Genomic DNA, 25,033 nt, shown 5'->3' with positions numbered 1-25,033 from the left:
TTTTAAAAGGCTATCAGGCAGCAGGAAAAGAGGAAGACCCAACATGAGATGGATGGATTCAATCAAGGAAGCCACGGCCCTCGGTCTGCAAGACCTGAGCAAGGCTGTTAGCGACAGGACATTTTGGAGGTCATTAATTCATAGGGTCTCCATAAGTCGGAAGCAACTTGATGGCACTTAACACACAATAACATCGGTGCCATCCTAAGCAGGGTTATCCCCACCCACTGAAGTCAGTGGGCTCAGAAAGATGTCGCTCAGCTTAGCACTGCACTTTACATGAGCACTCATGTGGTAGGGTAGATAAATGCTCCTTCTTTGCAACACACTTTAAAACATTGTCGAAGGCTTTCACGGTCTTGTAGGTTATGCTTGGTTCTTGTAGGTTATCCGGGCTGTGTGACCGTAGTCTTGGTATTTTCTTTCCTGACGTTTCGCCAGCAGCTGCGGCAGGCATCTTCAGAGGAGTAACACTGAAGGACAGTGTCAAGTGTGTAGGAAGAGTAATATATAGTCAGAAGGGGGTTGGGTTTGAGCTGAGTCATTGTCATGACTCATGAGCTGACAATGATTCAGCTCAAACCCAACCCCTTTCTGACTATATATTACTCTTCCTACACACTTGACACTGAGAGACACTGTCCTTCAGTGTTACTCCTCTCAAGATGCCGGCCACAGCGGCTGGCGAAACGTCAGGAAAGAAAATACCAAGACCACGGTCACACAGCCCGGATAACCTACAAGAACACTTTAAAACCTTTTAAACCAGTTCCAAAACTGCACTGAGTGTTGGTGAATTCTAACCGGTTTTTGATGGACTCTTCCTTTAAAATTTAGACTGCTGTAGTGTGATATTAAGCCTTATTTCTGTTATACTTCATATGGAATCATGTCCTTCTGCATACATGCATATTTATTTTAAGTTGTGGTGAATTTCTTGAGAATGGTAAAATTTAACTTTATTAATTGAATGAGCTGTGGTGCTGTTTATCTTCTTCAAGTACCTGGAGGTTGCCAACCCTACCCTTCCTGGCCCCTCCCGCTTCCTATAAACACTTGGCGGGCACCATAAAAGGTGCCAGGGGCATGGCACCCATGGGCACCATGGACTATATAGATTTCATATATATTTACTATAGATTTTATGCAGGAGCAGTTTTATCCTGTGATATTTATGCTGTGACTTCATGGTTCATGCTGATCCTTTGCTGTTTCCATTTTGCTTTTATAGTCTCTCATGCTTTTTAGCTAGGGTAAAAATCTTGTAAAAAGAAAAATAAGAAAAATGAAAACAATGTGGCATACTTCAATTTAGTAGTACTGGCTGCCTTTTGTCTTTTTCAAGGTGTAACAACATACCACAAAAATGGGTGTGACTGTGCCTAAGGGCAAGAGAAAAAAAACATGCACTGTCCCCTGCACAAGGACAACAGCTTCTCAAAACATACAAGTCTGTACAATTCCTTAGCAGAACCTGGGGCAGGATCAAATCTCCTGCATCTAGTTTTAAGTCAACAACAACATACTATGTAACATCTGTAAAATAATGACTATAAAATTCTGTAATTAAAACAGAAAATTAATTTCATCTCAGATACAAGGTAAGTTAGGGATCTGTCCAGCTACATCAAGCATATTAGTGTAAAAATGTTTTACTTGACAAGCACTGAGACAGGCATCAATTTTACGCACAGACCAGAATGTCTTCAATGATTTAACCCTCCCCTTCTGAGCACTAGTGTCTTTTGATGTAACATTTAGGAGGTTAAAGCCCATAATACTGGTAAAACATACAAACTGTTATTTGCTGCACATGGGCCCACAGTCATACCCCACAATACCTTCTGATTCTGCCTCTGTGGTTATCATTTTTAATTCTTTTGGACAGTGCAGCACAGAGGTGTTTTCCTCACTGGGTTAGGCTTCTGTGGTTTTCCTGTAGCTGCTGTGGCTGCCGATACAGGACAGCAGCAACAGGGCAGGTTTCCCCATAGCTTCCCTGCCCCAGTCCCCCAACAACAGCTACCCCTCTGCAATGCGACCAGGACGTCTTCCAGTTTTTTAAAAAAGCAGTAGTTGAATATCGTGTATCTGATACACAATCTGTGTATCAGGTTCGCTGAATTGCCAGCTTTCATTTTAAAGAAGTACATCTAGCCTTTTTATTGCAGAGATATGCCTTTCCTCTTATATCTCTAAAATGAAAGGGGTTAAACTTTCTATTTACATGAAAGATGGGAATTGAGAGAACCTAATCATAAGGTCATTGTAGCATGTTAACATTAGTCAATAGCTGATTATAAAACAAAAAGCCTCCTTTTGGTGGCAACCAGGGAAATGGCAGTTGTGGGCACAGGGGTAGGGAGAATGGCTGCCATGTGGGCAGGACAAGGAAGATCCAAACTTTCCTACCCACATGGCAGCCATCCAGAATTACACAGCAAAACAGGTGTGCGAAAGTTTGGAAAAAAGCCAGAGTAAACCCAGGAGGTGCACAAATGCACCTTAAGCATTGGGGAAGCAGGAAAAACACCTACTTCCCAACAGCATTGAACCTAGGGCAAATAATCCACACGGGAAAGGTTCAGGACCTAATGGCTACGAAACGAGTATTGGATTTCCAGGTCTAAACCCTAACCGACGGCACTCAGGGAATTCTTTAAGTACACAAAATAATATTTGTAATTTTAAAAAGCTATCCCACCCAAAAAAAGCCTGGTGAGGAATGAGCGTGCTCATGGAAGCTGATAATTAATTACAGAGGACAAACAGAGTGAGGTGAAAAATTGGTCCACTTAATCATGTACAAAGAATTTCCCAGTTGTTTATCTCCCTTGCTGCAATTCCTCACCGACCCCCAACTTGTAGGAATATAATACTGGCCTTCCTCATATCAATAGCTTAAGAATGACTGAGAATTCAGTGTGACCCACTTTGAATGTTTAGGGAAAGCACTAAATAAATAGTACATACATACAATGGTGTTGTTCTTTGTATCCAACTACTACTACCACTACTATTAGTAAGTACACACTTATGGCAGAAAACCATTTGCAAGAGGTGCCTCTGAAGGCCTTCTGGAGTTGGTTTATCCCTTAGCCCGACACACAACCTCAAAGGTGCTCCAAGACAGAGCTCACAAAAGGAAGTATGTTGCAACTGGAAACAGCTGTTCATATTTTATTTCTTGGACTTTTGATACACCCTCCACAGAAGACCCAGGCTCAGGGTGAGTTACAACCATTCATATCAGTTGTACTTAGTTGTACTTAAGAGCATAGTATTCAGCACCTGGAAACATTGATTGAAAGAGCGTTTTATTTATGTTAAATTGTTCTTGGAATGGCTGTCTTGGATAACCAAAGGTTAACATCAACCAAATTTCAATTATCCTGCTAAGCAACAGGTCAGTAGAGTGGGTCAGTTTTTTGACAGGACCCCACACCCCTGCTTAGGTCCAATCAAACGTAAGTATTTATTACGTTCCTAGACCAGAATGCTATTATATACATAGAATTAAAAGTGTAACGTAGGTTGTAAATATAAATATAATGTCTTCAATCAATCTCCATATGATTGATGGTCATTCGTCATCACTAAAATATAAAGGACCAACCAAATGAGAATTCCACTGACCCTAGCTCCAAAAATGGCACACTGGAAACTGCCTTTTTTTCTTAGCCATCAGTCCTCAGCATTTTGGCTAAGATCATGTGTAGTGTAAAGAGGGTCTGTTTCTCCCCCTGAAATCCGACCAAATATACACACAATCAGTACTCATTGTGCACCATTAAAGCCACCAAAATAGGAAACTGCACAAATATCCCTAGGTTTAAAATATGCCGTTCTATAGTATTGAGAGCATCATAGATTCGGATCAGATTGAAGTAACACATTCCACATTGACACAACTGTACTTTGATAGCGTAGAATCCGAAAAATTACTATAATCAGAAACATTGTGAGTAAATACAACAGACATGAACCTCCCGTTAATTAATATTCATACATTTAAACAGCTCATTCATTAAACACTTCATACATTCATGACTCCTGAGCATGGGGCTAGGAAACGCACATTAGACCAGCGCCCCCAGGAGAGAAATCACTCAGTACCAGGAAAGATCAACTGAGTATACTATGGCCAGGAAGTTATAACAAAGCCTCAAGAATAAAAAACATGTAACAAAATGCACAATCCTTGCGGCTCCACATTCATCATTTGGTTTAGGTTGAAATATCAGTAAGAGAGGTGCACCTTTCCTGGGGGTATTATTCCTCAACAGCTGGTACACACATGGTCAGGGGTTATTAAGGCAAGTGATTATAGGGGTAGAAGCAGGCTGGGGGAAGGGGTCTCTGAGTCCCGTGGTCTAGCATCTGCTTAAACATTTGCCTTGGGCAAAATTTGACAGAAATTAGGCTAATGGAATGAGAGGTCACTACTTACCTCCCCCCCCCCACATTTTCTACAGTTACCTTACTAGGGAAACTCTCAACTCTTGTTGGCCCTCTTCCCTGGTTGTTTTGTTATGTGTGTTTGTCCATCCATATGTTTTTACTTAATTGTTTAAATACTTTATATCATATTTTAAATGCTGCTTTAATATTTTAAATGTTTCAGTGTGTTGATGTTCACTGCCTTGGGGGCCCTATTTGTAGGGGGAAGGTAGCATAGAAATATTTTAAATAAATAAACAAATAAAATAACATACTTTACAAATGAACATCTTGTAGAACGTGTAATGGAGGTGAAAACAAAACCCACATGCTTCACATCAATATATTTAATTCCCATCATGGCCCCATCTGTGGATACTTAAATCTGCAGACTGGGGCCATGAAGAGAGAAAAGAGCTTCTCTACAAAAAAAACAGAAATCCGTTGTATGTGCAAGCACACACAAGTATTCTTCCGACACAAGAAAAGGAGGCGGAGGATGGAAGAGAAGATGCAGAAACCACTGCTTTCTGCCCTCCTCAACTGCTAAACTGGCAAGACTGGAAAGCGGCCGGGAGGAGGCATGGAAATCTCTCCCCCCCCCCCGGTGGTTCCAAAACTGGAGATGCGCAGGGGAGGAGGCATAGGACACACAGGACCTCCTTCATACCAAAGCAGCAATACTCGAGATGGTTGGGGAGGAGGCATGGGACTCCTCAGCTGTCCCTGCTGCTGAGGTGGCGACACTCCTTCCCCAGTTTCCTGCCAGGGTAGCAATCCTGGAGGCAGGTGGGGGAGAGGTGTGAGAGTCATTGCTTCTCCCAGAGCCAAGGTGCCAGTCCTGCAGGTGAGCTTGGGAGGGAGCATGGGAGTCATTGCTTTGCTTCCTGGCATCAAGATGGCAGTGCCGTAGGTGGGAAGGGGGAGAAGGATGAGCCCAAGCCATGGGAGCAGCCCAGTGAGTGTGTGGGGGTGCGGTTGACAGAGAAGCGGGGAGAGAGGGCATGAGTGACAGAGAAGGGGTGGGGGAGAAAGAAAGAGAATAAGTTACAAATAAGGGGGGAGAGGGGAGGAAGCAAAGGCAGGGGGTGGGTGGGATGCCCCATCCCTGCAAGTTCCTTGAGGGTCCCCGCTTGTTCCATATCTAATGCTTAGCCCAGACAACGAAAGCACACGTTGCACCTTTTAGTTGTCTATAAAGTTTCAGGAGGTTGTCGGATGAGTTTTCTTCCCACATGGTAATATTAAATATCAGCCATTAGCCAGAATCTGTTTAAAAATTGTCAACACAAATCCACTGTGACGGCTAGAACTTCTTACTTTTATGATGACATTCCTACCCTGGTATGCCAGACATCTCTTAGCCACATTAGAATGTTTCTTGTCTGTTTTCACAATTAACATGCCATTCGTCTAAAATCTTTGAAAGGCATTGCTTGCAAATGCACAACACTTGTCTCAGGAGCACTCAGCCCTTGTCCCTGGAAAGCTCCACTGCCATCCCATTTCCTTTTCTCCACTGACCCAACTGTTTGTTTCAGAGTGGAAGGGGCTCAAGCTGAGAGAGGAGAGCACTGAATCACTCTCACGGTGCTGAGTGGGAAAAGGAGGAGAGTTCAAGTCGGAAGAGGCAGACTGGTTCACTAATGGTTTTACCTCCCTAACCCTCCAGAGAGAGTTAAGGATAAAAATGGCATTCTGACTGCATGAGCATTGTTCATTGTATGCAATAGATGCAATAGATATCTGCTTTGTTCATTGTATGCAATAGATATCTGCTTAAGCCAGGAGATCTCCCATCTTAAAGACATCTTCTGTGAAGGACAACGCTCTTAGCCACCCATCCATCTATGCTCTGTAACAGAACCACAACGTGCTTCTCTATTAATAATGTCTGAAGGAATCAATAATACAATAGTTGCTCCCCCCACCTGCTTCTGATGCTCACAGAAGCAAATCTGTCTAGGGAAGCAGCTTAGTATGCAAAATGGGAAACGACAGGAGCCCTCTCTTCCGCAAAATCCTCAAGACTGAGGAAGGCATGGGACTTACCAAGGTTTTGTGGTCGGTGTGCATAAAACGGAAGCATTCTTTCTCCCCAAAGCAAGCACAAATGATCGCCAGCACACATACATTTCCTGCCTCTTTATATTCCTCAAATGAATGGCACAACCCCTTCCCATCATTCTTCCTTCCTTGAGAAATTCGAAGCCATCATGTCAACTGGCAGGTTTCTGCTTTGTTATATAATAGAGCCCAAAAAAAAACCCCAACCACAACAAACCCCAAAACCCACATAACTCTACGAAGGGGCTTTGATCACTCAGAGGGACTGAAAGCAACTTCTTTCAGGTCCTGGCTTACAAGTGACAACCAGCGAGAGATCAAATACAAAATGTTGGCACAAATAAAGAACAGGGGAACAAAACAGGCTCTCCCCGAAGCAGAGGCTGCGAAAGAATTTCAGCAAGGTCATCGCCCGGTCTTTCAGCTTTATTGGACTACAGTGGATAACAAGGCCCCATTCTACACAGAAAAGTGTCGACTGTCACTCATTCGGTGGCTAAATGGGAATTAGTACTTAGTTACACAGCATGTTTGCCCTTTATTCGATATATCTTTCTTCCAAATAAGAAGGAAATAGTTGGGCTGCCAACCTCCAGGTAAGGGGCCGGAGTTCTCTTGGAATTACCGCCAATCCCTGTACTACAGAGATCAAGTCCCCTGGAGAAAACAGCAGCTTTGGAGAGTTGAATCCATGGCATCACATCGCTGCTGAGCTCCATCCTCTCCCGAAACTCTGCCCTCCCCAGGCTCTGTCCCCAAATTTCCCAGCTCAGAGTTGGCGACCCTAGAAATAGTTATGTTTTATTATTAAAGGTTTTGTACCTCGGTAAGGCCACTCAAGGCAGTTCACAAAAGAAAAAAATAATTAAGTTGTTCTGTCAGCATTCAATGGGCCAAACCAGAATGAGCTTGAGATGATACTTGGAATCATCGGGAGACTGAAGCTTTTTACTCTAGTCTTATTTTATTTATTTCCATAGCCCTTAGAGTCTGTCCCCCCTTCAGACACATACAACTGTCCTGTTTCTCCTGCCTTCTTCTTCCTCAACATCCAAGCCCTGCTAACAAAAATACCAAATTATACAATCATTTCCCCCCCGAATTAAATGGAACAAGTCCCCCAAGTCACGTGGACTAAAAAACATTGACTTGTGTCAGTATTCTGTGCCTGCAATGCAAACTTTTAGCCTAATATTCAGAGGTCATATTTTATCCCCACATCCAAGGAGAATAGCTGTATCATCTTTTTGTACAAGACCATTTTTATTAATAACAACATGAAAAAAATTAAAGCTTTTGGCATGTTTGTCATTTTGGCGAGCCTGTTTGCAGGACAACATTGGGACAGGTTCTTCCCCCCTCACCAGACTCCACATACAATCACACAGTGCTGAGCTAGTTTGTTATGTGTACTTGCAAGCCACTTTGAGCAAATCTTTGGATAGAAAGCACATACATTTTTCTAAGTGAATATATAAACAGGGACAGGAATATCCAAATCACACTCATATCATGCTCACTTCCAGAGGCGGATCTACTGTGAAACTAATGAAGCTTAAGCTTCAGGGCCCCTAATCCTGGAGGGGCCCCTTGAAGCAACTTTTTTTAATGAGTTAATTTCTCAACAAAATCAATGGGAGTTTTTTAGTGATAGAATCATAAGCCAATGGGTGGAAGTACTTAATATTGACTTTAGAATATGCTCTAATACCCATTTCATATGGCCTGAAAATGTCCCTGTAATTGGTCAAATTTCAAAATTTTCTTGGGGGTCTGCAGCGCCCGAACCCTCAGCTGTAAGGGCTCACTGAGCTCGCCAGAATCTATTCACAGCCTACATTTTGGCAGCGGGATCCTCAAATCCTTCGCTGGTGCACGGCTTAATAGCTATAGTTTATTTCATCACTGTATGGCCCATTTTAAAGGACTCCACCCCACCACCCAGTTCTCCACCGTTTGGGCCTTGAGGTCCTTGCAAGGGACCCTTTGGACCTTGTTGGATGTTGCCCTGTTGTTGCTGGTTGTGAAGGGGCCCCCATAACAGCTCAAGTTTCAGGGCCCCAAAAATGTAGGTCCGCCACTGCTCACTTCCAAACTGTAGTTTGCCAGTAAAGTTCCACTACATAAAATCCACTTAGGGGGTGTTCACTGAATATGCAAGTTCCAGACTGTTTGGGACAACTGCTCCAGACCTTTGCTTGGATGTTGCCCTCACTCACCTTTTAATTCCTTGCTTCCTGTCTTGCGCTGCAATGGCTACATGCTTAGTTAATACCTACTAACACATCTGGACAGTCGGTCTATCCTCCACAAAGTTTGTTTAGGGTTGAGTTCATTCTTATTACACATCTGCAAATGTCTGATACTCTCTGTTTAGGGAATCATGACATGAGTCAGCTGCAAGGATTGATCACAATATAAAGTAATCAGACAATATTTTGACAGTGTTATCCAAAGCAGTTATGTTCTTTTGAGCCCATGGAGTTCAATGAGCTTAGAAGGCTGTAACTGTGCTTAGGATTACAATGTATTTTTAAAGATGTCTTAAAATGAAGGAATCACAAGAGCAATATAATTGACCAGAGCATCCAGTTGCTCTAGAATTTCATTCATTCATTAATTCATTAATTCATAACATTTCTAAGCCACCCTTTCTACCCAGCTTAGGATCCCCAAACAGCTGAAAAATAACAACATAAAACAAGATTAAAAACACATATAAAACATATCAAAAGTTAAAAACTATTTAAAACAAAACACATAAACACACATGTATGTTTCTGACTCTTGTCTTAGAGGCACTGCCAACAAAACATGTCAACCTGCTTACAGGAGTCATCAAACTGTTGGCATCTCTGCCAAGTCAGCCTGCAAAAAAGACAATTATGGCTGAGTTTAATAATGAGATATTGTTCATTAAGCCCTAGTGAAGGACCTCTCACTAATTTTTATCAAGTACATTCCTGGACATCAATTAATGAACTGAGTACAGCCAAAAGTGTAGCACTGGATAGGGGTTCAACTCGAGTCCAAAAACACAAAAGGGCAATAAATACAAGAAGAACAGAAACATAGAAGAATGTAACTTATTTGACTTTGGTACATATATTAAAATAAGGTTGCCAGGGAGGGGAGCATGAGGAGCACCATCAGCGACAGCATGCAATCACTTTACAGGAAAACTGAGAACTGACATCACACCTCTCTAGGGATCATAGGAAATTCTGTGGTAAAACCATAATGTTTCCAGAAATTCCTACAGGGGACTGGCAACAGGGGCTGGGGGCAGGGGATCCCTCACTCTTGGCAGGAGGTTGGCAAGCCTAATTAAACACTTGCAGCAAAAAAAATTGACTGTTTAAAAAATTAAACATTTTAATTTTAAAAATTAAAATTAAACAAAACAAAAAAAAGATTGCAAAATGACGAGAAATTCAACTGCCTTTTCTCCACTTTTCCACCATTTTCTTGCTCTTGGAAAATTTCCCTGGCCTTTCACTTTCCTCACATGGCTACAATAATTTCCAAGAGTTCATAAATGACATTCTCTCAGCAATTATAATTGTACAAATATTCTGTGGAAGACAGCAGACAATCCATGCAATGGCTGGTTATTTGGGTCTATGTATTTTTAGCATCTATAAACCTATACGCTATGGAACACTTATAGTCCAATGCTCTCCATATGTTCACTCAAGAAGTAAGTCATGCTAACTGAAATGGGATATATACCCCAGTAAAAATGCCTTGGATTGCAGACTTCATTATGCAATCAGAAGCTAGCTACATTTCTATATGGATACCACCCTGGGGGGCACTTTTTCAAGATGGCTTTTCAATTTTCATCCACAGACTAGATAACCATAGATTTCAAATTAATTTGTTCCAGCTCTCTCTATTCGGCAAAGATTTTCACACTATAGAACCTATGGTCTGATAAGAAGTGCTGTGGTAAGCCATCGTATGCAGCTAGAAAAGAAATTCCAAAAAGAATGCATTCGTTAAAACTCTTCATAGTATCAGTCTTACCCCTCACAACTTCTTCAGTTTCCCAAAAAGGGAACAGCATACAGCCTTTTCTGCTCTGCCCTACAGACCAGAAGTATGACATCAAGGAAAAAAAAAAAATGCAGACAAGATTAATACCAATCCCCGAGTTAACCAATGGTAAAACATTTTGTGTTTTTCATGTTGTGCATCGTGTTGTGTTTTTCATGTCATTCATAAAAGACAGCCCAGCCTGTATCTTTAATCACTGTGCCAGAGTAATAGCAGAGAGACTCACACTTGATTGCCTATGTTATCAGACACTGTTGGCAAAGTCCAGATAAGGAGGCTGGGCAACCCCAGACGATTAGTATTCTGCATGCAAACACTTCCCTGTAACCACAAGTCACTGGTATCCCAGCAACCCATAATATTCTATTCTCACTAGATTGCCAGATCTTTATCAAAATATAATTACAGTCCTAATTTAGAAGATAAATTTTGATTGCTTGTGCTACGCCCCCTTCCCCAAAAATCAAACCTCTGAGAGCCAAGAGTCCATCGTTAAAAGTATCTGTGTATGTCAAATGTTGACACAGCTTCTTGCATTATAGAGAGATCTGCTAGTTATTTTCCTCCTTTCAAATCTATCTTTGATGCTGCATAATAAAATGCAATGGAGAGGAAAAGATGAGCAAGCCATCCAACTGATAATAAAACAAAGAGCAGTACATTGTTCCTTATTCATTGGAACCAAGCTATTTGCATTTGATAGGAATATGAGATGCATGGTATCCCGGCAAGAATACATTTGTATGCCAGCATCAGATTCTCAGGACAACCAGAGGTGGTAAGTAACCCATAAATGGTGTCCCATTAACGTAGTGGTAAGAAAGACCACTCTACACATTGTGGGATAGAATCTGGGACTATATCACTTCAAATACAAGTAAAGTAATAAGGTAATATGTGTTTTCGATGTTCCTCTGTAACAACCAAAACAACAACAACAACTTACAACCATCCTTGGACTTTATACAGTGGTACATCCCTGTTTCCCTGCCTGCTGCAGCCCATTGAGACCCCTGAAATTTTGTTCCTGGAGGTCAGCAGATCCTCAGGAACAACACTGGTGCGAAGTGGACCTCTGCAGTGGGACAAGGGATTTGGCAGAAATTGCTGCTCCTTCTTCCAAAGATTTAAATGCCATTAAGTGGATGGTTGGCTCCATGCCACTTTATGTAGTATCAAAGTACCCCTTGGTTAAGGTATAAATTTTTCACTGATATGCTAAATTACCACACATTGTCTTCTGCCAGTGACTGAAGACTTTTTTGTTTGATTTGGCATACCCCCAATAACTGTTATTGGCCCCCCTCCCTGGTTGTGGTGATATGCGTGCTTTTGTGTTGATATGCTTTTAATGTATCATTTTAAACATACTTTATTTTAAATGCTGTTTCAATGTTGAAACATTTAATGGTTTGATGTTTGGTGCCTTGGGGACCCTATTTGGATAGAAAGGTGGCATATAAATGTTTTAAGTAAATACATTAGATAATGTGGGCTAGCACTGAAAACATGACCCTCCCATCTGAAATCTGAATTTTACCATCTTAGGCTACCACAGTAGTTTGCCTTCTGTATAGACTAGTTTTCACATCCAAAAAAGCAGGCCCAGGATCAGAAAGTAAGGTTCCTACTAGTAGTGAGCCCACTCAAAATTTCCTTCCAGATTGAAGAAATACCTTCAATAAAGCATTCTTTGAGCATGATTCTATGATTCTCCAAACAGTTGTGGATCCACTTGGTGGTACTATCATCTAACTGGTACTTAACCAGTTGACTTACCAAAACATCAAATTTCCCCAATGTCCTAAATTTATTCTTGATCAGATTTCTAAATATGATGACAAGAAGAATTTACCTTGCAGAACTTTAATGAAGAAATATCTTTCCAACAATGGGAAACTTTATGCGCAAAAGACATAAATTTTACAGCCAGTCAATCATTAAGAGACAATTGGTATAAGATGTTTTATCAGTGATATATTACCCCAAAGGACACTGAGAAGATGAATAAAGATTACAAAGGGAAATGTTGGAAATGCAGAGAGGTAGATGGAGCTGTCTGTCATATTTGGTGGACTTGCAATAAGACAGAAATATTGGAAAGAGATAGACACTGAAATTCAGAACATTTTAAAAATCAAATTCCCAATGGAAGCTAAGAATATGCTATTGGGCATATTGCCAAAAAACATCTCAAAAATTTCAGAAGAACATTGGTTCTTGTAGGTTATCCGGGCTGTGTGACCGTGGTCTTGGTATTTTCTTTCCTGACGTTTCGCCAGCAGCTGTGGCAGGCATCTTCAGAGGAGTAACACGGCTGCTGGCGAAACGTCAGGAAAGAAAATACCAAGACCACGGTCACACAGCCCGGATAACCTACAAGAACCAATGAACTCTGACCATGAAAGCCTTCGACAATATTCAGAAGAACAATTCAGATATATGATTATGGTGGCCAGAATTACATTTGCAGCAAAATGGAAAACAGAAGAGTGCCCAGACAGAGAGGACTGGAAGAGCAAATTAGCGGAATATGCAGTAATGGCAAAACTGACAAACTGAGGAAATAAAAGACCAAACAAAGAGTTCTAAGACAAATGGAAAGCATATTATTTTTACTATCCCTAAAAAATGGGAAAGAGAAAAAGAGTTTGTTGATATGATATGATATATTCAGAAAATTTGGACTATCTCATTGATATACTGTATTGAATATATGTCAAATGTGAAGGGGAAAATCAATTTTTATTGGGAAAAATTATTAGAAATACAAAACAAAAATTATTTTTATTAGAAATACAACATAATAATTAACATTGAGTATTTTAGTTATATCACTGTATAATTCACTGTAATATACTGGTGAGTATAAATACTGTGGTTGTAAAGTATTAATTACATATTTTTTATGATTTATGATAAAATATTAGGATAAGCATTAATTATTGCTGTTTATTTTCTGATTACATGATCCTTATAACTGTCACTATATTTAACACTATTGATATATATTTTCCTTTTTTGGTATAATTGTCTTAACTGTCTCAATTGTAAATGAGCTCATGATTTGATTTCTTCTTGTTTTGTAGTAATCTCGGTTTTAACATGCTTTGCCTATATTATTTAAAATAAAATTTAAGGATTTATCCTGTAAGGTGCATTCACCAAAGCCTTTACTTGGAACAACTTCCTTCTTAATAGTGCTGACTAGGGAGCAGTTTAAATAGCTTTTGGGCACATCCTGACAGTGATTTTCTATTTTTCCCCAGGACCAGTTGTCTATTTTTGGGTTCCACATGCACCATTAAATATCCTCTATTACTGTTGCTTCATCCATCACCCATTACAATGGCTTGTATCCTTCTACGCTGACAGAAGATCCATTTCCACTAGAGTTAGCCTCTTTAAACAAGGAGGTTTCAACCTTGGCTGAGCAGAGTGGCAGGATATTAGCCAAAATTTTTGTTTTATTTGTTTGTTTATAATGTGTTTATGCTGCTTAGTTCTGACCTGGATGGTCCACAAGTAAAAACATCAGTCATACCTAACATACACCTCTGCATGTCATCATTTTCATCAACAAGATCAAGTCAATCCAAGACTAGAACATTTATATAATAAATGTTAACCAAGCAGTATCAAGAACATCACAGTTATCAACAATAAGTAATGACAGGTGGGGACCCACAAGGAGCTTGCGGGAGCAGCCATCCCATTTCCCTGCCTTTGTTTATTCCCCTCTCTCACCACCCCTTCTCTCTCTCTGCCCTCCCAATCCTTCTCTTACTTCATGTCTCTCTTACTTATGTCTTTCTTCTTCTCTCTCCATCATGCCACTGTCAATCCTCTAGTTTTCTCTTTCGCCCTTCCCCATATCTCTCTCCCCACTGCCCATTCTCTCTTTTTCTTTCTCTCTCCCCCATCACTTGTTAGGGTCTGCTTTCAGCCTGACTGTTCTTCCCCTCATTCTATCCCTCCAAATTCCCCCACACACGCACTAGCTGAGCCAGGGGGATGGCTGAAGTAGCTCCAAGACCCCTGCCTCTCTTAGGCCCACCCTCTGTCAGGCCTCCATGACAGGCTGGGTTTACCTGGGCCATCCTCCTTCACCTGGAGAACTTCCAAGGCTGCATCCTTGCCAGTGCTGTTGATAGCTCCTCCTGCTGCGGGAACCCAGACAGCAGGTAAGAGCCCTGCTAGGTCATTGTGTTGCTTGCCCCCAGCCTTGGCTGGGTGGCTCCCTGTGACAGCGATGGGGGAAGCCACACTGGGTCTGGCCAGCAGAGGCCTTTCCCCTCCCCAAACTCTGCCCTCCTCAAACTGACCACAAAATCTCCAGGAATTTCTGAATCTGGAGCTGGCAACCCTAGTCAGGCCTGGTCACAATGAGCCCCCCCCCCCGATCAAAATGAGCCTGGAAAAGGTCCTCCCCCTCCCCCCTGTCTTTTACTAACAGACCCAAGCCTATAATTTGCAGTTGCCAGCAAAGGCCACTGAGGGAATCCATTGCTTAAAGCTACAACGGTGCTTTTATCATTTTGGGTTTTTTAAAACCCTTCAGTATATCTTTTTTAGATTTCCGATTATCCTGCAAGCCTGGGACATTTTTCAGGTTTGTAGAAGGATCTGTCTTGACTGTTCATAGCTTTAATCATTGGATTTAACTATCCTCAGATTTAGCTGACTTGGCTATTAGTATTTAGATGATTGAATTCAGACAGTTCAATTCTGTTTAGAATTTGATTTCTCTGTTTCTCAGGATTAAATTACATATGAACACACATAAAGCTGCCTTATACTGAATCAGACTCTTGGTTTATCAAGGTCAATATTGTCTACTCAGACAGGCAGGGTTTTCCATGGTCTCAGGCAGATGTCTTCCACATCACCTACTGCCTGGCCTTTTTAACTGGAGATGCCAGGGATTGAACCTGGTACCTTCTGCATTCAAAGCAGAGGCTCATCCACTGAGCCACAGCCCCTCCCAAAATCTGATGATTTTTCATCAACTTTAAGGAGCAGAACCCCAGGAGGAAAAAGTGAATGACTTCGCTGTGCCTGAACCATCACAAGTAGCACTTTTTTGTTCAAGTTAGAGCAGAACCCTGTACAGACAACCCCTTCCTCGTGCATTGACTTATTGGCCCCATACCCTGCCTATGTGTGACTGCTGACTCATGAGCATGGTCCTATGCATGGCAGACGTGGCCGTGTGATCAGTGATGCTGCTTTACGAATGTTGCTGATCATGGGAAAGTAGCATACACACAGACGCTTCCTCCACATGTTCACATCATGTAGACAGCCCAGTGATTGCGCAGAGGCAGGGGGGTGAGGCCAGCACATTTTGCTTGCTCTCCTTCCTTGCATGTTCCCTCAACACCTGGGACCATCTCTACAGGGCTTAGATGAATCAGGGTCACAGACATGGGATATGAAGAAACCCAAAGTAGAGGGCTTAGAGAACCCTTGAGAACACTCCCAGATTTTTCTTCTTGCTAAGTAGGGTGCTGGGTTCAAAAATTCTTGTAGACAGTATGTAAGTGAACATACAGTAAGTGAACATACAGTCAGTAAAGTATCAAGACCCACTGGGCATCTCCCTCAATATATAGTGAGAGACTATAAAATAGTTGTGTGAAATTCTTACCCAAGTGTTTATCCCGTTCTTCCATTACAGCTGGTTGAGTCAACCCATATACCCCATAATGCGTATGATGAGTCAAATATAAATTAGTTGATGGATTAATATAATATAACATACATAATTTATACATTAACTATGATATTAAGATTACAGGGGAGTCAAAATATATTCTACTATATGCATATCAGCACATGCAAAATGATCAGTCTAATATTATCAAGGCAGGTGTTTCCAGAACTCACTGACATTTTCCCCTTCCTTCATTCCCACACACATCCTTCCGCCTGCTATTCAAACCTTCACATCCACCCCCTTTTCTTCTCCTTGCTTCTGTAATAATCACCAGCAGTGACTAAGCACATGCCTGGATAAAACCGGGCTTTTGGCATCGGAAAGCTAAGCAGTGAGCTCACCATTTAAAAACACAGTTTTATCTTCCAAGGGCAAGTGAGGATACCAGAAGGGAATGACAAGGGGGTATCCATTCCCTCTTGCACAATGCACCACACTGCAGAAGGAAGAGCCGGCTGTGGCACGAGCCACTGGCATCAGCAGCAGCATTGCAAAGCTCTGCCTTGCTGATCTCATTCTGAGCATGTTCCAGGGTTGCAATGCATCTCACAACCCAATACGGTATTTTGTATTCTGGATTGGTGGAGAAGTATTTGTCAGTCGTTATCACTGTCACCATTTCTTATTGCACTCATGATTTCCCCCCCTCCTCTGTAGTGCCGGGAAGGGGGAGGGGGGATCCTTAACTTCATGCTCACTGCTGCCAACATAAATTGAATGGCATTTTCTGTAACAGATCTATCAGGAGTTCTTAGTAAGCAGTAGCACATAATAATAATAATACAGCTGTGTGCTATTAGCCAGCTGTTTACCTTTGCAGAGTAAGATGCATGTGTACCCCTCAGCAGCACTAGAATGTAGGGTAGAAAGATCCTTTATCAGAAGCGAGCTGACAGGTAGGCATCGTCAGTGTTTGTGTCAGTCTGAAAAGCCTTAAATGCAAGTGACTGTTCTTTAAAAATCAACAAAAGTACTGAAAACAGCAGCAGCCACTGCCCGCCATCTTGGCTCAAATCACTCTCCCCTGTATGGAATTCTTAATGACCTTAACAAAAAATACTATTGACATATTGCTTTTTAGTTTAGGTTGTAAGCAAACGGGGGGGGGGGGACTTTGCTGAATGGTCAAAGATAAGACTCCCATTCTATCCCTTTCTATTTAAAGGAAAAAAGGACCAGTATACATAGCACTAATATAGGTTATTAGAAGGGATCTTGCCAATTATTAGGGGGGGAAATTCAGTGTTTCTATTTCATGTAACCTGACATTTCCTGTTTTTTTTCTGGAAAAGAATTAATACCAGTCTTCTGAGCTTTTAGTGTACCCATGATTTCTCTGCTATCTGCAATTTTTAAAGTATAGCACGGTTCCCACATCAGAGATCTCTTAAGAGTCTAGCAGCTTCTGCATCTCCGTACCTCACTAATAAGCATAAATGCTGCATACAAAACTCTTCTAGGCAACAAACAGAGAATCACACAGCAAATATGAACATACTACTACCGAGATCAAACTTCAAAGCAGATGCAAGGCATTTCGAAAAGCCCCAGCAAACACTACCAGAAAAAGAGAGGGGTGTTAAATTGCATTTGCTTTACTCAAATTTAAAAAGATCACACGGAGTTGGTCTATATAGGAAAGAAAATTTATTACCATTGGGGAAACTCCCGGTCATTTAGATTCTCCAGCCAATGCTTAAAGTCACCCAGAGATTGCAGCTTTTCCCTTTAACTTCATGCCCCAGCTGTGTAAAGAATTAGTTAAAAATGACGTCACTGCCGATCAGCTCATCCCTTCCCCCCACTCCCCCTCATTCACTTGCCAGAAAAGCTGAAGTGACTACTTTGCATCCTTCCAAGCTGGCCAATGAAACATTACTTGGCAAGTTCTGAGTTCTACATCTGACCACGCTGCTCTATGACAGTGCAGTATAGCAAATGCATTCCCTTTAAGCCCACTGCAGCACCTCTGCCAAATGAGCACTGTACCAAAGGTCTCCACATCATTCATAACACCCCTTAAGAAATCCTGATTGCTCTAACCACCATCTCTACAAAAATCACTGAGCCCATCTGTGAAGACGTAGAATGGAGATACACCTCTTCTGGCATCTGCCCAGAGGGGGCTTCTTTCCAAAAGGAGAGGGGCCCTCTTTGGTGGTAGTGGGGGTGGTATCTTTGTTCGGTCAGGACTGCAATCTATCTTTCCCCCCTACCCATTCCTCTAAATATGACATAATGAGAACGTGATTCCAACTATACTTGGGGGGAGGGCAGGGCAGGGGAGGGGAGGGGGAAGAATTCTGAATGGAAGCTACCTACAGTGAGGTCATCTATTGAATTCCAGTGATGCTGAAGTCTGGATCCCTGCAGTTTTACACAAAGACTGTCCTTAAACACCACTGTTTGGATTATGGACCCTTGCAGTTGCTGAAGAGCAAAGCACCTAATTGCTATGCTGTTAAAGAAATGAGTCCTTTTTTTGCCACCACGAGCTGCGTATAAAAGTACCTGATTCAAGCAGTGTACAGATCCATCCAGAAGATTCCTCTGGAGCATGCATATTATATTCATTACTGCATTTAGCATTCCCATCTTTGTGTGAAGAAGATGTTGCAGCAAAAATCCTTCGGCCAGCAAAGAGACAGAAAATGAAGCCAGCTTGCTAGCACACAACACACACAGCCTTGGCAACATCCCTCTGCTCTCCTAAACCTTCAGCGTTATATTAAGGGAACCTTCTAAAAATAAATTCCACTCCTGATTCACTGCAGAGTAGCTAGCTATGACACCCTGTCTGCAGCCACAATGCCGGCAGCAAAGCAGGCCAGCCACAATGCAAGGCCTGCTGCAGAGATAGCCAGTCAGTTTGTTGCTATAGGTACCCACATCCCCCTCCCTTTCCATACCTGTGTATCTTCGCCTCGGGTAGCGCTGGAGCTTGTACTGGGAATTGCCCATCCCCAATGTGGCCAGAAGGCAGCACTAAACATCCTGGGGAAGGTTCGGGGGCCTAATGGAGAGCAGCTCCTTGGTTCTGCATCCTCACAGTCACTTTCATGCTAACAGCAGCAACAGAGACAGAAGCAGCAGCAGCAGCAGCTGTAACACTGGGAGGAAAGGCAAGTCTCTCTATGTGTATGGATAAACCTCAACTCATGTGCATCTTTTTAATGCTATATTTGCATGAAATAGAGTCAAAGGATAACCCTCTGGTTACTGACACTGTGCTCTGTGTGCAAGTTATTATTGTTGTTGTTATTATTATTATTATTTAAAACATTTCTGTGTCACCTTTCCAACCAAATAGGGTCCCCAAGGCAGTGAATATTAAAACATTCAAAACATTAAAGAGGCACTTAAAATAAGGTTTATATTAAATATTTAAACAACACAATAAAAACATGACTGAAGTGGATGGGTAGGTTTATATGGGAGAAGGCTGGCCTCAAGTCATCTGATGGCCCCAAGTCATGTAGGGGTCAAACCTAGCACCTAGGGTTGACCCTGGAAGCAAATTGGGAGCCAGTGTAGGTGGTACAAGACAGGAATGTGGTGATGGCTGCCAGCTTGGAGGGCTTTAAGAGGGGAGTGGACATATTCATGGAGAAGAGGGGTATTCATGGCTATTAGTTAGAATGGATACTAGTCATGCTGCATACCTAATCTCTCTAGTATCAGAGGAGCATGCGTATTATTTTGGGTGTGGTGGAACACAGGCAGGATGGTGCTGCTGTGGTCGTCTTGTTTGTGGGCTTCCTAGAGGCACCTGGTTGGCCACTGTGTGAACAGACTGCTGGACTTGATGGGCCTTGGTCTTATCCAGCAGGGCTTTTCTTATGTTCTTATGAATGATATGGTCCCTATGATCCATTCCAGTCAGCTTTCTGGTCACAGCATTCTGTACCACCTGCAGCTTCTAACAGCCTTCAAGGGCAGCCCTGCATACAGCACATTGCAGTACTCTAATCTAGATGTTACAAGGGCGTGTACCACAGTGGCAAAACCTTTCTCACCCAGTTAACTTTGTGCACAGAAAAGAAACATGACCTTAGGCATGAATAGGAAGATTCACTAGGGAAATACAGAAAAATACCTCAGCAATTGGTTCTATGTGTACTAGGGTTGTGAATATTGATATACCCAAACTGAGAATAAACCCGAAATTAGCTGTTTCGGCAATATTTGGGTTTTGGGTAGACCGAATACCAAAACCTGGGAATCTGCCCAAAGCCGAATAGGCGATTCCTATTCGGCTATTTGCCTTTGCTCAGATACCCAGTTCTTTGCTTTCTCCCATTTTTCTATCTTTGACTAGTTTTGTTAGGGCCCCATAGTTGGGGGCCTTTTGAGGTAGGGGTCATGATCCAACTAGTCTGGAAGGGTCATTTTAAAAGACGGGGCTCACCCAGTCCCGTTTGTAGGGACATACCCTTCAACTAAAAAATGCCAGCTTCTACAGCTACTTATTGCGCTTTTGAAGAAGACTCCTCACCCACACGGATGAGCAATTTTCTTCACAACAGCTGCCTTGGTCAAGACTTCAGCTGGCTCAGTTATCCCCCCTCCCCCGAAAACCTGCCCTCAAACTGAAGGTCGCCCCGAGTAGAGGCTTTGTTTCCCCGCACCGGGACTATCTCTCTTTTTTTTTTACTGAGGACTGTTCACAGGATGTCATTTGCCACCAAAATAAATGTTTTCCATGCCTTCTTTTTCTTGTATTTAAGCCATTTCCCTCAGTTTGGAAGCTAATTTGCATCGATATCATGCTATGAGCCCCAGACACTAAGGGAGCCCTCAGACTTTGAGGTGCCAGCATGCCAATTGGCTCTTTCCGCCAGTCCTCGGCAACGCTGAACTTCTGAACCTGAAAACCGATGGACAGCTAGGCTCACAAATACCTAGAGGATGAGGATGACCCCTTTGCTGGCCCATAAAATTGGACCCCAATGTTCACCAAACTTCAGTGTCCATCTAAGGAGAGCTATGCTGGAAATTTGGAGCTATGCTGGAAATTTGGAGCTACGCTGCAAATTTGGTGACTCTACCTCCAAAAATGCCCCCAGAGGAGCTTAAAAAAATCCCCATAGACTATAATGGACCCAAATTATTACAGTAAAGTGGGAATGTGAGAACAAAGACCAATTTGCTACTTACGGTAGTCCCAGAAACCTTTATCTAGCTCATTTCCTCCCATCTTTCCTATAAGGATCATAGAACAGTGTATATGGTTCTCCTCAGACATATTTTATCCTAGACAAGTTTTCTGCCACCGGGGGTGGGGGGGAGAGAAGAGGCCACCACCTTAGACATGTTAGAGAGGGGCTGCGGTTTAGTGGTAGACATCAGCTTTGTATGAAAATGGTCCCAGCTTCAGTGTCCAACATCTCCAGTTTAAAAAAGGTCAGGTGATACCAATGACCTCTACTTGAGACCCTGGAGAGCTGCTACAAGTCAGGGCAGATAATACAGACCTTGACAGATCAATGGTATGACTTTGTTATAAGGCAGCTTCTATGTTAATCCTCACAATAACACAAAGTGAGCTCCACTACACCAAATTGGGACTAAAGGAAGCGATGGTAGTTATCAAAATCCCTCCTCTACACTGGAAAGAAAACAATGAAGATGAATTCCTTACTTCTGCAAGAACCTAATGCCATTCTCAGGATGGTCTGTTTATAGCTCTGTGTCTTCATTCTGCTTTAATGGACCAGTGGCCCACAAGAGATAGAGACAAGCTAGATATGATGGGGCATTGATATGGATGCATACATTTGCCCACCTTTTTCTCTGTCTCTCTTTAGAGAAAGATAAATCGTCTACCATCACCTCATCTCAGCATGTTTCATTGCTTGAAGGATTTTTCTTTTGGATCAACAAAGTTTTATATTGGAACCACACTGGGAGACAAATGCTTCAAACCATGGAGAACAGCAAGATAAGGAGAGGGTTCCCCTCACCTGAGTACTTAATCCTTTCAGAAGATTTTTTCTTAGTCAACAGCACCTCTCATGCTCATCATAATCCACTTCCCCTTAACTGCATAGGCTTTAGGATGAGCACCACCTGATGGCCCTCAACCATCATAAGCATGACACAAAAATAGTATGGACAGGAGATTAGGAAGACAACCAAGGAGCAGAGGCAGCCGTGTTTTTCCATTTTCACAGCACCCAAGCTATGAAATTTATTTGAGATGCTTGTGGTGAAATTATTATGAAGTTTACTGTTTATTCAGGTAATTCCTATGTGTGAGGCAAGTCAACCAGAGTGCAGCTGCTACAACTCTCAGAGACATACTGACAGAGACACCCACAAATAGAGTGATGCTGTTACTCTGGCCCTGACATGCTGTCTCTACGAAATATCTGCATTAATTTTATGGCTCCTAAGAAATTGTCCAACATCCCCTTGAAACATCATTCACCTTAAGCCTTCTCAAATGACTAGTCTCATCCAAGTCTTGCCCTAACTTCAACCTTGAAGAATGAGAAGGAAAGGTTTCCTTGATCTTTAACAAAGATCCAGGAAAAAAAGACTCAAATCGTGTTCAAATATATGACCATCCAACTGCTCTAGACCATTTCATGTTAGTTTTTTTTTAATGGAGAGTCAGGAAAAAAACTCGTAGCATGTGAAGGAGAGTCAGGAAAAAACCTCGTAGTTTAATGGAGAGTCAGGAAAAAAACTCGTAGCATGTGACACATATATCAGGAAACTGATATTACTGGTCTTCATGTAACTGAGTCAAAAAAGAAATGGCTGAAGACTTGAGTTGCTGCTTAATCAGTAACGGCAAATTTTCATCAGGGTTGAGACTGGAATTATACAGCTTTTGATTTCTGAAGCCATTTTGACCTGAAAAAATTCATCCTAACAAGAAGGGGTTATTTTTTTTGTGTTAAACTACAGCTTCTTACACTACCTTCAAAAGACATTTATACTAAGATTTCAGAAATCAACAGATTTAACCGAGTACTTAATCATCCCTTTTTAGTTCATCAGCTAAACAATTTTAAGTGGTGGACAGCTCTATCAAAAAGATAATTGTGCTAATCTGAAATATAACAGGATAAACACACACACACACACACACACACACACACACACACACACACTCAATATGCTGAAGAACATCTGTATTGGTATAGAACAGTTTAGGGTTTTTTTTTGTAATTCAGCTTAATTTTACATGTGGCTCATGTGCGTTACAGTGACAGATCATCTGAAATATATTTTACAAACATTTCTGTGTCAATCCTTTTAAAAGCATTACAGAATTAGTTGCAAGTGCAACAGAAGACTTGTTCTTACATGGCAGGCCAGTAGTGCCCAACAGCACTCCAATTTCTTGTTCCTCCTATAAAATAAAGCAAAAATAAATACAAATGCCGCCACTTGCCTTCCTTGCTTAGCCTACTGTTTTCGTGTCTATGAATGACAGCAGGATCTTACAAAAGCAGGACGGCACACATGATCCAATTTATGTTCCAAAAAGCTTCTTTAATATGGGGTGTGGATATCAGACAGTATCTGGGTTTAGATCTCCCCTCTGACATGAAGCTCATCGGAGGACCCTGAACCAGTCACTATCTCCTCTCTGTGAAGATAAATATGTGACAGGGGACCAAATATACCATCCTAAATTACCTGGAGGAAAGGCAGAATAAATAAATCATTTCATCAACTAATAAGAGCTCACTAGCCCATCCCATTAAACCTCATTCCATTTTTTTAGCCTGAATGCTGATGATAGCTAGGAGAAAAGAAAATATGTATATATTGCGAGAAGCGATGTCTCTCAGGACACTTTCAACTCTTTTAAAAAATATCATCTGTCTCCAGCCATAGATAACCAGACATAGGGGGAAAAACCAGTTTTTAATAATAATGATCAAAACTGAATGGAATAGGATTTTTCTTCTTCCTGACGTCAACCACACAGAGTGCAACTCTTCTGCTACTGCCAAAGACAGAGCCACTACTAGACTCAAATGTAGGCTATTTGCACTGCCGATTTCAACATCTGCCTTAATGCATGCATGAATGAATTCCTGTGAAAGACTCTTCAGTTTCTTGCCAACTTTAATGGGCACAGTGTCACTGGCAGGGTACAAGGAGGTCTTCACTTTCTGATTAAATAATTCTAGTGTGCTCGTGACCCCAAAGGCAGTTCTCTGTCAGTTTCTATGGTGGCATTCTTCCACCTTCTAATTTCTATAACCAATGGGAGTTCAGCATTCAAATTACTCAGGGCGTTAAGGGTATCTTGCTGCATCTAGAAGAAAATGTAGCAGATGGGCTCTGAGTGATGCACAATCAAAAGACTGCAAACCCAATTTTAATTTCCAGGGAAAATACAGGGTTAAGAATTCCAAAAGGAAGGAATGAAATAATAAGCAATTGGTAAAATGGATAAAGAACAGACTGAGGAAACTGAAAAAAAGAGAAGCTTCAAAGCTGCTTAGAACCAATAAGGACGAAAGGCAGAAATTCTCAGTTAAATACCAAGAGTACAGCCAAGCTGCTTGAAAATGCCATTACTGGCCATTCACCCTGAGCCTGTGAGGTCTCCTAGGGTGGCTTCTATACAAGGAGAGTTGGGGCCCTTTCAGTTTTTCTGCAGTTAGCTGTAAGAAGAAATTAAACTGGGATGACACATATAATTAGATATAACATTAAATTCTGGGTGGGGGGGAAGAGACCATAGAAGACCAGAGCCAGCTAAGAACAATTGCTGCTTGC

At 41.8% G+C, this 25,033-nt stretch overlaps 1 protein-coding gene and 1 non-coding gene across 2 annotated transcripts in view; both read right to left on the bottom strand.

The window, feature by feature from the left end:
* The window catches only part of NHS (NHS actin remodeling regulator), a 296,771-nt gene that overhangs the window by 49,226 nt on the left and 222,512 nt on the right, over positions 1-25,033 (bottom strand). The window lies entirely within an intron of this gene.
* Positions 15,477-15,548, bottom strand: TRNAS-UGA (transfer RNA serine (anticodon UGA)). The gene has a single exon. It is a non-coding gene; the product is annotated as a tRNA-Ser (tRNA).

The sequence above is a fragment of the Euleptes europaea genome, chromosome 16 (assembly GCF_029931775.1).
Source record: "Euleptes europaea isolate rEulEur1 chromosome 16, rEulEur1.hap1, whole genome shotgun sequence".
Taxonomy (NCBI): Eukaryota; Metazoa; Chordata; class Lepidosauria; order Squamata; family Sphaerodactylidae; genus Euleptes; species Euleptes europaea.
This window is presented reverse-complemented; position numbering and strand designations above follow the sequence as displayed.